This window comes from Oryx dammah, unplaced genomic scaffold (assembly GCF_014754425.2).
Source record: "Oryx dammah isolate SB20612 unplaced genomic scaffold, SCBI_Odam_1.1 HiC_scaffold_15, whole genome shotgun sequence".
In the NCBI taxonomy this organism is placed as follows: domain Eukaryota; kingdom Metazoa; phylum Chordata; class Mammalia; order Artiodactyla; family Bovidae; genus Oryx; species Oryx dammah.
The window spans coordinates 38,198,629-38,214,453 of record NW_024070199.1 but is presented as its reverse complement, the minus strand read 5'-3'; the positions used below and the strand labels follow the sequence as shown (position 1 = coordinate 38,214,453).

The 15,825-nt window shown below is 44.7% G+C and overlaps 2 pseudogenes; one reads left to right on the top strand and one right to left on the bottom strand.

The window, feature by feature from the left end:
- The window catches only part of LOC120874089, a 51,385-nt pseudogene extending 41,503 nt beyond the window's left edge, over window positions 1–9,882 (bottom strand).
- Window positions 9,883–11,264: 1,382 nt separating this feature from the next.
- LOC120874088 lies at window positions 11,265–12,278 on the top strand (annotated as a pseudogene).
- The last annotated feature ends 3,547 nt before the right edge of the window (window positions 12,279–15,825 follow it).

The following is a 15,825-nucleotide window of genomic DNA, read 5'->3' as shown; positions in this document are numbered from 1 at the left end:
TCCCAGCATCATTGGAGGCCAAAGGAAGGGGCATGTTGGGCCCTGAAAAGGTGGGGGATGGCTCAGGGATCCTCATGGGCCTGTCACTTGAGAAGTGGGACTGGAAAGGACACAGCAGATGTGGGCAGCAGAGAGCTGGTGACTGTTGTGAGAATACAAAAGGGAACCGTCTTAGCTTGAAGGACCTCACCTGGAACCTCCCTGGAACTGAAGGCCACTAGCAGTATTCCTCTGAGGTGGGAAGAATAGAATCTATTTTTAATACCCCTTACCATCTGTCTGAATGAAGAGGTGGTAGACTTGGAGGGGCTGTCATAAACTCTTCCAGAATCTAGAACATCCCCCTGACAGTTCCTCTGGGACGGCTTCTCTCCACCTCCAGTCATGTGGCTCTGGAGGAAACAGCAGTGACAGGGCCACGTGACTAAGTAAAGCCAATCACAGAACCTCGTGCCCCTGACAGGATAGTTGGTCCAGGGCTGAACATATGATCTGAGTTGGGCCACTCATATCCATCCCAGAAGCACAGATGCCCTCTGTGCTTCTTTCCATACTGGCTAGATGCTTTAGAGATGTAAAGCCCTGGGGCAGGCAGCTGCAGAGTCCTTCAGCAGGTGTAGAAGCCTGAGGGAAGAAACCTGTCAGGCTAAGAGAAGCAAAGAATAGAGAACGAGTAGAGGGAAGGAGAGAAAGACTGAACAATGACTTCTAATTTCTCAGGTCCAGTCATTGAGATCTTTGCATCTGCTCTGGTTCCTGTGTCCCAAATCCACAGTGTCCTTCCAATAAGTCTCCTCTTTCCTTGAAGCCAGTTGGAGTTGGGCTCCTCTCACCTGTGCTTCAGGCTTGATTCTAGATCCTTCCCAATTATGATGCACCTCCTCGACCCAAAGAGAGGCAGCCATTTGTATTAGCTCCACTGACATGAAATCCTTTATTCTTTACTGAGGATAGGGCTTGCAGAGCACCAAATACAGTTCACCAGCATCCCTGGTGGGATGGCCCTGCATATGAGTGTGTTTGGAGTGGGCCTAACTGATTCCTGAAGCAGCCAGCATTTACACTGTGGGAGCCAGGCTGATCCTGTAGTTTCCCTGATTAAAACCTGAGAAGTATGCTTTCAGGAAGACAGTACCCAGGAGCCAGGTCTCTGAGGGGGCTTATGAGCTCTGTGCCTCCTTGAAAGCTGATAAAGCAGAGGTCCTGAGAAATCTGGGAGAGACAGAAATACACACCAGTCAGCCTGAGCAGTTACCTGTCACCACCTCCATACCCAGAGCAGGCAGCTTTTCCAGTTTTTTTCCCTCCTTTGGGAAGAATGAAGTGGCTCTTTCAGCAGCTTCAGAGATGGGGATTACGAGCACAAGAAGGGATAAAACATGTGATTAGCATGACAGAGGGGGGTGGGTAGCAAGGAGTGGGAGTTTTGGATTATCGTACAGAAACTAATATATAGAGGATGTATAATCAGCTAAGTCCTAATATATAATACTGGATTCTGTATTCAATACCCTGTGATAAAATCTGTAATGGAAAAGAATATGAGAAAGAATATGTGTATACACACACACACACACACACACACACACACACATCAGGTCCCATTGCACCCAGAGATCATGGCATCTGGTCCCATCACTTCATGACAAATAGATGGAGAAACAGTGGAAACAGTGGCAAATTTTATTTTTGGGGGGGCTCCAAAATCACTGCAGATGGTGCCTGCAGCCATGGAATTAAAAGACATTTACTCCTTGGAAGAAAAGTTATAACCTAGACAGCATATTAAAAAGTAGAGACATTACTTTGCAAACAAAGGTCTGTCTAGTCAAGGCTATGGTTTTCCAGTAGTCATGTATGGATATAAGAGTTGGACTATAAAGAAAGCTGAGCACTGAAGAACTGATGCTTTTGAACTGTGGTGTTGGAGAAGACTCTTGAGAGTCCCTTGGACTGCAAGGAGATCCAACCAGTCAATCCTAAGGGAAATCAGTCCTGAATATTCATTGGAAGGACTGATGGTGAAGCTGAAACTCCAGTACTCTGGCCACCTGATGCAAAGAGCTGACTCATTTGAAAAGACTCTGATGCTAGGAAAGATTGAGGACAGGAGAAGGGGATGACAGAAGATGAGATGGTTGGATGGCATCACCAACTCAGTGTGCATGAGTTTGAGTAAACTCTGGGAGTTGGTGATGGACACGGAGGCCTGGCGTGCTGTAGTCCATGGGGTCACAAAGAGTCAGACATGACTGAGAGACTGAACTGAGCTGAATTGATACACACACACACACACACACACACACACACACACACATAAAACAGTGAGAGCAGAAAGTAGCGTAATATTGTAAAGTAACAATACTTCAATAAATTTTTTTAAAAAAGAACAAGAATGGCCCATAGTTCCCCTCACACTCTGCTATTTCATTCCTTCTGACCCCAGCTGGCTCTTTTCTCTGCAGAGAATGCCTCTTCTTTTCCCCATTGCCCGCAGCCCTTTTTTTTTTTTTAAATTAATTTTGTATTGGAGTATAGCCAATTGACAGTATTATGATAATTTCAGGTGGACTGCAAATGAACTCAGCCATACATATACAGGTACCCATTCTTCCCCAGATTCCCCTCCCATCCAGGCTGCCATGTAACAGTGAGCAGAGTTCCCTGTGCTACACAGTAGGTCATTGTTGATTGCCCATTTTAAATATAGCAGAGTACTCAACCCGTTGTTGATACTATCCTCAGGCCTTCTAGGGAGACTCCCTTAACCTACACTCACCCTCTTTGGCCACTTCAGGCTGGGTTGAGCTACTTACCCTGGTTCTGCAGCCCTCATCACCCCTAATCTGCCCCTGTCCCCCTTTGCACAGCCCCCAGGGGGCCATTTGCATAGAATCCAGTATAATTTGCCTCAACCCAAGCAGGCTTCCTCATGCCTCCAGGAGTCTGCCGGGTTAGAATTACTGCAGTTTCCTCTCTTCCTCAAAGCATCCTTTGAGCCCATCAGCCAGCTCTGAACCCCCACAGGGGGCTGACGTGAAGCCTCCCCCCGTGCCAGGGCTGAGCAGCCACTGTGCACCCTTTATTCACTTTAGCATCCCCGGGTTCCCCAACTCACAGAGCGTGAAGTTTCAGCAAAGTTCTAGGGTAAGCATGTAATTTATGATCCCAACCTGGACACCTTGGAGATAGGAAGGGAGACAGTTAAACTCTACGGTGGGACAGCACACTGGGACTATCCCTGGTCACCCACCTTGTCACTTGTCCTATTTCAGGGGTTGCTAGAGCTGACTTTCCGTGTTCCTGCATCTGCGGGCTCTGGTTGAAATGAAGCTCTGTGAGGGCTGAGGCCCTTAGTGTTCCCCTCTCCTTGTGACTCCCACCATGCCGGCACAGGATGGTGTCTCCATAGTTATTTCAGGAGGATGGATGTCCCAGACTGCCCTTTACTCTCAGGAGGTTAGTTTTGCGGAAGACACTGGCCCGGCCAATGCCTGTGCTCAGCCAGTACCCACGCTCATGGTCCCCACAGCTATGGTTATCTTAGAGTTCCCCACTCCTATTGTTTCCATTTGTAAGACCTGCTGAATTCTGTAAGATTATACTTCCGAACCTCTACCTTAGCATTAGACAGAAGTCATCTTTCCATAACAATTTCCACTCAATTATGTCCATACTAACTCGACTTCTACCTTTTCTGGAGAAATTTTACACTCTATTTAGTAGCAGCTGCAATGAGGTGACTGGGCCTGCAGAGGGCTCCCTCCTCCCAGCAGCAGTCGGAAGATCAGTTAGTTCAGTTCAGTTCAGTTGTTCAGTGGTGTCTGACTCTGCGACCCCATGAATCGTAGCCTGCCAGCCCTCCCTGTCCATCACCAACTCCCAGAGTTCACTCAGACTCATGTCCATCGAGTCGGTGATGCCATCCAGCCATCTCATCCTCTGTCATCCCCTTCTCCTCCTGCCCCCAATCCCTCCCACCATCAGGGTCTTTTCCAATGAGAACTCTTCGCATGAGGTGGCCAAAGTATTGGAGTTTCAGCTTTAGCATCAGTCCTTCCAATGAACACCCAAGACTGATCTCCCTCAGAATGGACTGGTTGGATCTCCTTGCAGTCCAAGGGACTCTCAAGGGTTCTTGCAAATTCCAGATTTGCGAACCAGCTCCTAGTGTTGTCCCCTTACCTCTTGGGTGTAGTGTTGAGGGGACACTGGGTAGTCGATGCTGTAGATGGTGAAGACAACAGGAGGCAGGGTCTTGGTATTGTTACATGATATCATTTGCTGTAGAGAAAGAAGGAGGTTGGCCCAGGTGATCCTTGGTGTGTGGGGAGCTGGGAATTACCCTGTGGCATGACCCTTCACCTGGTCATCCTGGTTGGGCCTGGGGTTGATGCGTCTCTGGATGTTGCTGACCGGGTCACTTGGGCCAACCAGCAATGGGCTCCCGGTATCCAGAAAGGCCTGGCATCCATCAGAAGAAGCAATAACCGTTCCATTTATTATTTATTTATGGAGATACTGAGAGAAAATGGGAAAAATCAGCACCAGGGTCACTCTGAAGTCTCCCCTGTGACTGCCCCCTCCCTGAATGTCTCCCAAGCAGCCCCTCAGCTCTTGCCCTGACTCCGCTTTCCTTTTCTCTGGTCACATCATATTTTTGACTTCTTTCAGTTCTTGAATGCACACTGTATTGTACCTCCGGGCTTGGGCTTGTGCTGGAGCCCTTCCTAGAAGACCCCTCGTCCTCTTTGTCTAGCTAATTTCTCCTCATCTTCCAGCTTCCTAATTAATTGTCACATTGCCAGGAAAGCCTTCACCCCAGACAAGATCAGGTTCCTGTCTTAGTCACTCTCTGCAGACACTTTCTCAAGTCTAGCTTGTACCAAAATGGTAATTCACTATGTGTATGAGTCGTTTCATATACATCTGCCTTAGCAGATGCAAGGGCAAGTTGTATCCTCAGTGTCTCCCTCTAGAGCCCGACACACAGTGGATGCATAATGTACGTTTGCTGAATGAATGAAGAACACCCAGAGACATGTATCTGGTGTCTCATCAATGATGGGTCAACCCACACAGTGAAGATGGAGGTCTCCAGGCAGCAGATACTCAGAGTGGTGGCGGGGGAGACACAGGCGGCTCTTGGAGAGCATGTCTCCCAGCACTGCCCCCTCACCGGGCTCAGACACTGAAGCTCTGGCCAGGGGATGCCTGAGCTAGCCCAAGGGACTCCAAAGGACAAGAAAGCTTTTGTCTGAGGATATCATACAGAATCCCATCAATTTTTGCCCTTCATTCCGAGGCCACTTCTGGGTCCTAGCTTCCTGATTCTCTCTGTCACAGGAGAGAATGTGTGCTTAGTTTGGGCTGTAAGTAGCATTGGTTAAGTGGGGTGTCTCTTTGTACACATTGCTTTCAGGTCTCAAGACTGAAGCCAACTTCTCTCCACTGCTGGGTAACTTCTCCCTGAGGAGACCAGTTTTCCTGGTTTGTCTAGGACTTTCTCAGTTTTTCAACTGGCAATTCTGTGTACTGAGAACCTCCAAGGTCTTGGGTAGCCCTGGTCAGTAGGTCATCTTATCACAACCCTGTTTAGGCTGATGAAATTCCCCCTGATCCTCTTTTCAGTACAACATAGGTTTCTCAATCCATGGTCCCCACTTCATAGCATAGGGATGCAGCCCTCCTCCAGGTGCCCAGGACTCTTTGGACCCTTTCAGGACCCTGGTCAGAGACCTGGTTAGGTTCCAGGGAGCAATTATGAACCTGTGGGTGATGCATATCTATGTTTGTGTCTCTGTGTATATGTGTGTTTATATCTGTGTGCCTATAAGTGAGTTTATGTGTGTCTCTAAGTGTGGAGCATATGTTTGTTTGTGACTGTCTGTGCATGCAATTATGTGTGTCTGCATGTATACACATGCACGTGTGGGAGCATCACTTTGGGTGGCCCTCAGAGGGAGAGGCTTACCGGCCCATGAGCATATGCCAGTAGCAGGCTTGGGTCACAGGTGCCCACTTGAGATCTCCCTTGTAATAGGCATGATCCACCCCGCCAAACATGACCACACTGCTGTTCTCTGGCTGGCTGAAAAGAGAAGGAAGAAGGGGGCTGGTTGGAGGAGAGTAACGCCAGGCACGGTCTGAAGGCTGTGCTTCTCTACAAATCAGAGGCACTACTACAGCCCCCATTTTAAAGATGTAGAAACTGAGGCTCTGAGGGATTGAGTACCTGACCCAGGTTAGTCACTGTCTAATAAGTGCCACAGAAGAGGTTCAAAGCTGAACAGCCTGGCCTGGCTCTGACCACCCAACCTTCTGAAGAGTGCCTGGTCCTCTCCAGCAACCTGACTGCTGAGATACACTCTCAGAGGACAACATGCTTCAGGGGTCAGGCTTCCTCCTTATCTAGCTTGTAATTTTTCAGGAAAGCCAAAGCCAGAGGGCGCTTTGAGCATGGGGATTCAGGCACACCCACGACTGGCTTCAGTTGCTTGTGACCAGTGCCGTCCATGGGGCTCACAGCTGAGCAGGCTCTCCATCTCTGCTATCCTTGTCTTGAATTTCCTAATATGTTTGACCAAAAGGTCTCATATGTTCATTTTTCACTGGCTTCTTCAAATTCTGTCGCTGGTCCTGGACTCCTGGTGAAATCTTAGTGATAAGGGAAACATTCTTGCCATCTCTATCTGTCTTTCCATATCAAATCCATCAGCAAATCCTGCTGCCTTTTCTTCAAACCCATATCCTGACACCTTCCATTGCTATCCTTCTTACTTCCACTCCTCTGGACCAAACTGCTGTCCTTGAACTCATGAGCATGGTTGTGTTCCAATAAAACTTTATTGACAAAAACCCAATAGTGGGGCCAGATGTGATCCTTGAGACACAGTTCTCCTAGGCTAGACTGTTTCTCAGGAATATTCTGGATCCGGTGGTCTATAATTTTTCATGCAACTGAAAGCATCTTATAACTAATTTATAGACAGGGCTTGTCCAGTTCAGACTTATGAGCTCAAGTAGAAAGCAAAAACAGGCTGAGAAATGGCTATGATTCCTCAGGTTATCCAGGATGGTTGTGGTCCCTTTGACAGCGAGTCTGTACTGTTAATCTCTTCCTTGAGGCGTGGCTGAAAAGTTAAACTAAAATAAAAGTGATGAGACTCTTGCAAACTTGGAGACAAACACTCCTAACAATGTGAAAAGTGTAAATGCCATGGGCCATGCCACACATCCGTGATTTTTGAGGTCTTCCTTGACATGTCATGTAAGTGCATTGCTGTCCTCAGTTGGAAAGGAGATTGCTAAGAGGAAAAGAGATCAAACAGCAAAGTGAAGACTTTAGGAGTAGCCCAGTGACATATGCACTTCCCTGGTGGCTCAGACGGTAAAGCGTCTGTCTACAATGCGGGAGAGCTGGGTTCGATCCCTGGGTCGGGAAGATCCCCTGGAGAAGGAAATGGCAATCCACTCCAGTACTATTGCCTGAAAAATCCCATGGACAGAGGATAGACTACAGTCCATGGGGTCGCAAAGAGTCGAACACAACTGAGTGACTTTCCTTTCCTTCCAGTGATGTATGAGTGGCTTTGGGTAGTGGGACATTGGCACAGATCAGGGGTACCTTTGCTGCCAGTCTGTATCAAAGATCTAGGCTGGAGCAGTATTGCAATCACATGGTTTTAGTATTGGAAGAAAGGTGATGCAGGCATCCACAAGATACTTTATATCACCCACCAAACATATAAGGAGAGCCCTATGTGCTGGAGTCTGGGTAGGATGCTAGAAAGTCAAAGTCCAGTAACACACAGGTGGTCCATATCTTCAGGGGCTAGCAGTCTATGTCAGTTCTCACAGATTTATGGCCTAGGAGGCAAGAGAAATGAATGGAAGGGCTGGGTAGATATTCTGGACACTGGGCAGCACAGGTCCTCTGAACAGCACAGGTTCCACTGGGAGAAGCCTGTCTCTGCTCCAACCTTGGACTGCCACACCAGAAAGCAGGCTGGCTGGCCAAGTTTCCAAGAGAAGTCAGAAGTCTGTAAATTTATGTATAATCTCCTGATTTTTAAATGTTAGCAACTAAACTTTTTTTTTTTTCAGAAAATATAGTGTGAACCAATTCTCCAACAAATGTGCATACATTGTTCATTTGAAGGGATTCAAAAGCTGGAGGGATTCAGCCTTCAGACTGTGCGGATTTTTATTTCTCGCCTAGAGGTGTGAGTACAGAAGGGACAGAGCGGGGATCCAAGTCAAGTTGACTGAGTAAGAGATGGAATACATATTAACTGTGTCAGTTTTCCTTCCATTTGTGAAGAAAGAGCAGCAGTGTCATATAAACCAGTGAATTTAATAATATCCTTTTGCTAAGGACAAATGGATAGAATTCTGATTTAATTCCCTAATAAAATTCATGCCTTGAAACATTTTAATTGCTAAACCAAACATAGAAAGAGATAATTTTGAAGTGTTTTTATCAATCAAAGGGGACCAAAAAAAAAAAAAATACAAATCACAGAGCTCCTGCTCAGCCTGAGATGAACAGGGCCTGTTAAACTGTTGTTTCAGCCAAAGTAAAGACAATGGTGCCTCATGGCTCCTCCCAGGACTCCCAGGTCCTGGGTGTTCCTGCCTGAGGTCTAGCCAGGTCTGACTCTGACCCTTGGGTAGAATATCGAGAGGCTCCCCGGTCACCAGGTGTGTATAGATAGAGTTCTATGTCTTAACCCATATTTTTGCACATTGTTTACATTCATTATTGGTTGTTCAATCTCCACAGAGTGGATTTGACAGCATCTAACAAATGACACATACATATGCCCTTAACTCAACAATTCTACTTCTAGGGATCTGTTCCAAAGATACACCGGCAAAAGTAGAAATCACCATATGCACAAGCTATTCACTACAACAACAGTTTTTTTTCTAATTTATTTATTTTAGTTAGAGGCTAATTACTTTACAATATTGTAGTGGTTTTTGCCATACATTGATATGAATCAGCCATGGGTTTACATGTGTTCCCCATCCTGAACCATTTGTAAATGCAAAAGATTACAAACATACCTTAAGTGACCATTTGCGGGGGACTGTGGAATAAGGCCCCGGGCATCCCAACACGTGGGTAGGATGTGGGTGGAGTGAGGAGTGGGATGGGTAATTTCTTCAGGGTACACTGTTCAGTTTTTTAAAAAAAGCAGACCAAAAAAGTGCTTATAATTTGTTATTTTTACATATAAATATGTCTATTTTCAATAATAAAGAAGGCAAGAATAAGTCAAAAACTACTAAAAATATAATTTATGGATGAGGGGCAAAGAAGGAAGTAATTTTTCTTATTTTATAGTTTGAATTTGCAACAATGTATATATGTTACAGGATCAAAAAATAGATAAATACATCAGTAGAAGCTGAGAACAAACTAAGACTAATGAGCCTAATTGTATTAAGCTGATGACATAACTGTCCAGAACAAAACATTACCTAAGTAAGTGGCTTTAAAATGCAGAATTTTGACTCTGTATTCAGAGTGGAATGTCTTCTAAGGACAAAGAGAAACAAAAACATGCCCCCACATCCAAAATAAAACCAAAATAAAACCAAAAACAAAAAAGCAAAGAAATTTGAGACTGTATCCAACACCTTATTGTTGGTGATATTGCTTCTGCTAGTGTGAAAGTATCGCATGTGTGTTATAGGTTAAAGCAAGCAAGTAATTAAAGCTAATATTATTCTAAAGTAAGACAATCAGTGGATAGAGGAAAGAGGTTCAAGTATAAAACAAAAAAGCTTAAGTAAAACCTTGCAGTCTTAAAACTTGAAAGCTTAGGTTTGTAACATTTAATTATTTTCTTTTTTAAGAATTGCGTACTTCATCACTCTGATGGTTAAAAAACCTACTAGTGATGGCAGCTTGCTTATAGTGATTATCCTGAGGTCTAACTTGTGACTTCTAAATACCATTTTCCACCAGAGGATCTATGGATTCTTGAGGAGATGGCTGATTTCATAACTGGGTCAAGAATTGTACAAGATAAGCCTGGGAATCTTGAAGGGCCAGAAAGTTGAGCCTTCAAAGACCAGCGAGGGCTGGACAAAAAGTTTAGTAATCCATATGAAGAGGCTAAAACTGGGACAATTTTAGCATCAGATCAAACCAGCAGAAATAAATTAAATATATAAAAAACCAGGAGATCCAAACGCTAATAGATAACATCTAATTTGTCACCGTGACACATTGCTAGGGCACCAACTCACCAACATGGGCACTGAGAAAGGGAAGTAATCATCAACATTTATGCTATTTTTGTTTATAGGAAGCATATTTCATGTAACTGCAAACAGTTAAAAGAATGATCTTTAATTGAAGAATTTTAGGAATTAAATTCAGGAGTGGTAGAAACATAAATCCTCTGTTTTGCAACATTCTGATGAATCAGTGGATCTAGGCAAAGGTCATCAATGGATGCTAAAACCATAAGATGAAAGGCTGAAGTGTTTTACAATGAATGCATGAGGCTGGCACCATCAGGACTTGCTGCATCTCAGCATCTGTCATAGGAGTGGGGGAAATTATGAGCCTCTTGAAGTGGTGCCATAAGAAATATATGGAAATACGTATAAAATGTTTCAATAAAACCTGTTGAACTCAAGTCTAGATCTAACTACCAGTTTTCAGGGAATTACATAGATAAAGGAACAGAGAAGCAATCCTCTAAACTAGCGGTCCCCAGCTTTTTCGACACTAGAGACTGGTTTTCTGGAAGACAATTTTTCTACAGGTGGTGGTGGAGGGGAGTGGTTTCTGGATGATTCAAGGGTATTGCATTCGTTGTGTACTTTATTTCTATTATTACACTGTGATACACAATGAGATAATTACGCAACTCATCTTAATGAAGAGTCAGTGGGAGCCCTGAGCTTGTTTTCCTGGAACAAGAGTGTCCCATCTGGGGGACGGGAGAGTGATGGGGAGCAGCTATAAATACAGATGAAGTCTCACTCCTGCTGTGCAGCCCGGTTCTCAATAGGTCAAAGACCCCTACTGGTCCTTGGTAGTGGTGTTGCAGACCCCTGCTCTAAACCCTTGTAAAATTCTATAAGACAAACAACTCCACCTCCTCCCACCTTTTAAACAAATAAGTGGCATAAAAAAGAAGGGGGAGATTACAGAGAGCAGAGTGTCAGGCCTAGAGTGAGTGGAGGAGGGCAGTGGCCAGTGGCTGGGCACAGAGGGATGAGCCAGAAGGCCAGCGCTAATGCCGAGCAACCACCAGTACAGGCACAAGTACAGTGGGAACTGGGTACCAGCAGGAGGAGCAAGGAGCGGTAGCTGGTTCAGGCAGGTGACATCACGGACGAGAAGGTATTCACCAAGGAGGTGGACAAGTGGATTGAGCAGCTGTCCGCATCCCAGGTCAAGAGCCTCTGCAAGAAGGCTAAAGAAATGCTGACCAAAAAAAAAAAAGTCCAATGTACAAGAAGTTTGATGTCCAGTCACCATCTGCAGAGATGTGAATGGGCAAGTTCGTGATCTCGTGGAACTGTTTAGAATTGGTGGTAAATCACCTAATACAAATTACTTGTTTATGGGTGATGATGCTAACAGAGGATATTATTTGGTGGAAACAGTTACTCTGCTTGTAGCTCTTGTGATTCCTTATCAGTGAACGTATCACCATTATTCAAGGAAATCATGAGAGGATGAGGCAGATTACATAAGTGTGTGGTTTCTATGATGAATATTTCAGGAAATATGGAAATGCACATCTGGAAACATTTTACAGATCTTTTTGACCATCTTCCTCTCACTGCCTCAGTGGCTAGGCAGATATTCTGTCTACATGGTGGCCTCTCACCATCCATAGATACACTGGATCACATCAGAGCTCTTGATCACCTACGAGAAGTTCCCCGTGAGGGTCCAATGTATCACTTGCTGTGGTCAGATTCAGGGGGACCATGGAGGTTGGGGTATATCTCCTCAAGGAGCTGACTACACCTTTGGGCAGGATATTTCTGAGACATTTAATCATGCCAGTGGCCTCATGTTGGTGTGTAGAGCTCATTGGCTGGTGATGGAGGGATATAACTGGTGCTTTGCCTGAAAGGCAGTAACGATTTTCAGCGCTCCAAACTATTGTTATCGTTGTGGTAACCAAGCTGCAATCTTGGAACTTGATGGTACTCTAAAATACTCTTTCTTGCAGATTGACCCAGCCCCTCACAGAGGCAAGCCACATGTTGCTCATTGCCCTGTAATTAAATTTTAAACTTGTGCAGCCATGAACCATATATCAATCTAATGGATATAGGAAGAGCAATAGTAACTCCACAAGTGTCAGAGGATAGTTCACATTCAAAAAAACTTGTTTTCACAGGGACCAAAAAGATGTGCCATATGAAAATACAAAACCTCTTGTCTTCAACAGCCGTGACCACTTTAGAGTGAACCAGTTCATCACATGCTGAAGCGACATTGTTGGTCAAGAAACTAGTCTCTGGTATAGCACTATTTGTAGTTCCTTTGCTTTCTCTGAGGGACTGCAGATAAAAAGAGGTAAACGTTAACACTTCATGAACACAGTTTAACTTCCATTTAGCTATAGCTTTATTCAGCATGAGTATAGAAAAGAATAGTAGCAAATAATCACTGGAGCTTAATGAACATTTAAAAAAATAAGTACCAAGGCCTCCCCTCTACTTGTGACTTTTGAAACTGTTCTGCTTATTTTCAGGGATAGCATTTAACTTAATATTGTAAAGTAATTAGCCTCCAATTAAAATAAATAAGTTTAAATTAAAAAAATTGTATGATTTGTCTGCCCTCAGCTTATTTTCCCTTTTCAAATCTCAGCCTCATGTTGTTCTTTGTTACTGTCAGAACCTGTTGATTTGCAGTGTTTTCCATGATCAACTTGTGGACCAAGAACTGAAAAAGTAAAATTTGAATTGTATCAATGGGCAAGACTGCTGTTTATTTTATTTTTTAAAAAATTATTTATTTTAATTGGAGGGTAATTACTTTATAATATTGTATTGGTTTTGCCATACATCAACATGAATCCACCACGGGTGTACACATGTTCCCCATTCTGAACCCCCCTCCCACCTCCCTCCCTGTACCATCCCTCTGGGTCATCCCAGTGCACCAGTCCCAAGCATCCAGTATCCTGCATTGAACCTGGACTGGTGATTCGTTTCTTATATGATATTATACATGTTTCAATGCCATTCTCCCAAATCATCTCACCCTCTCCCTCTCCCAGAGTCCAAAAGACTGTTCTATACATCTGTGTCTCTTTTGCTGTCTCGCATAGAGGGTTATTGTTACCATCTTTCTAAATTCCATATATATGTGTTAGTACACTGTATTGGTGTTTTTCTTTCTGGCTTACTTCACTCTGTATAATAGGCTCCAGTTTCATCCACCTCATTAGAACTGATTCAAATGTATTCTTTTTAATGGCTGAGTAATACTCCATTGTGTATATGTACCACAGCTTTCTTACCCATTCATCTGCTGATGGACATCTAGGTTGCTTCCATGTCCTGGCTATTATAAACAGTGCTGCAATGAACATTGGGGTACACGTGTCTCTTGTGAGACAGCAAAAGAGACACAGATATATAGAAGAGTCTTTTGGACTCTGTGGGAGAGGGAGAGGGTGGGATGATTTGGGAGAATGGCATTGAAACATGTATAATATCATATATGAAACGAATCGCCAGTCCAGGTTTGATGCATGATACTGGATGCTTGGGGCTGGTGCACTGAGACGACCCAGAGTGATGGTACGGGGAGGGAAGAGGGAGGGAGGTTCAGGATGGGGAACGTGGATTCATGTTGATGTACGGCAAAACCAATACAATATTGTAAAGTAATTAACCTCCAATTAAAACAAATAAATTTATATTAAAAAAAAGACCTGTGTAGTTGGGATGGATTGCATTGTGTCCACCCCCAAATTCAGATGTTGAATGCGTAACTCCTGGTGTGATGGTATTGGGAATCAGGGCCTCTGGAAGGTAATTTGGTTGAAATTTTGGTTGGGGGCTTCTCTGGTGGTTCAGATGGTAAAGAATCTTCCTACAATGCAGGAGACCTAGGTTCAGTTTCTGGGTCAGGAAGATCCCCTGGAGAAGGAAATGGCCATCTACTCCAGTATTCTTGCCTGGAGAAGTCTGTGGACAGAGGGGCCTGGCGGGCTACAGTCCATGGGGTTGCAAAGAGCTGGACATGGCTGAGTGACTAACATACACTTGGTTGAGATGGGGTCTTAATGGTGGGCCCTCTGATTCGATCAGTGCCTTTATTACAAGAGCCACCGAGAGCTTCCTCAATCTCCTCTTCTCTGTCTTTCATTCTCCCTCCCTCTGCCTCCCTCCTTACCTCCTGCCCCGTCCACCACCATGTGTGAGGACACAGTAATATGGGAACTGTCTCTGAGCCAAGAAGAAAGGTCCTAAGAATGCAGTTGGCCAGCACTTTAATCTTGGACATGTAGCCTAGCCTCCTGGCTGTGACAGACTAACAGAATAGTGTTGTAGTTCTTGATGCTGTGTGAAGAAATACAGGGTTCTTGTTACTATTCTTTTTTATTTTGTGATGTTTGAAATCTTTTTGCAATCAGCAGTTTACAGATTGTTTGTTCTCCTGTCATATGATCACCATCCACCCCTTCCCTCCTCCCCTACTGCTAAGCTGCTTGGTCATCTGTCAGGGAATGTTTAACAGGAGGATTCCTATGTGCTGTTTCTCATAACTCCTCTGTTCCTTATCAGTTTCTGTTGCCAGAAACCAGTGGAACGGCATGCCGCTCCCAGGACTGAGGTCATAGTATGAGACAGGCTTGAATCTCCTTCAGTAAACATTCTCCTTAAGACAAAACTGCTTAGTCTCCATCCTCTTTCTTGAGATATGGATTGTCTTCTCACCTTGTGATCATTATTAATCCCTTGTTCCCTTGGTAAGGGTTACTGTACGTTTGGTTTTCTGATCTTCATCATTGTGGAAAGAAATTTCTTGTACAACAGCCTATATATACTCACAGAAAGATCATTAAAGCACCTTTGCTCCATCAGAGCTTGGGTCCCCATGTCTTTCTTTCTCTTTCTCTCTCTCTCTCCCTCCCTCCAGCTCTCTCTTTCACTTTCTCATTCTTGACTCTGGACCACCAGGTTCCATTCCATTAAAGGACCCAACAGTCATTCAGTTGGGACTTTGATGAGCCAGGTCAGGGCCTGGAGGTAGAGGAATGAGGATACTTTTAGAAAGAATGAACTGGGCATCCTCTCCCCAGTTTCCTTAATGCCATCTGCAGGTGAGAGCAGGGCCTGGGTAAGGAGGGAGTGAAGGCGTGGAGCTGCAGGGATATTTAGAAGGGAAGAGGAATTCCCAACCCACTAACCAAGAGGAGGGCAGCTTGCTCAGGACCCAGGAGGGAAGGAAGAGGCACTGGGAAAAGAATGGTGCCAACCAGAGGGCCAGACCTGAGTCTTCTGGATAACCTTGCTGGAGGTCACATCCTTCCTGCTGGAATTCCTGCTCTGGACATGGAAGGGATAGAGCTGACTTCACTGCGAACTCTTTTTCAGGAAACCCCTGGCTGAGGGGTGTTGGTAGGGCTAAGACAAGTCTGGATGCAAAGGACATGTTTTCTCCTGGATGCTCAAAAAAGAGCTTATAGCTTTGAAGTCCTTGAGAGGAGATGCAACCAGTCATGTTCTTTGAGTACTTTGCTTTATGGACCTGGTTGGGGGAAAAGGACAGACAAACAGGGCAAGGCTGTGCATCCCTGTGTCCAAAGTACTTATGAA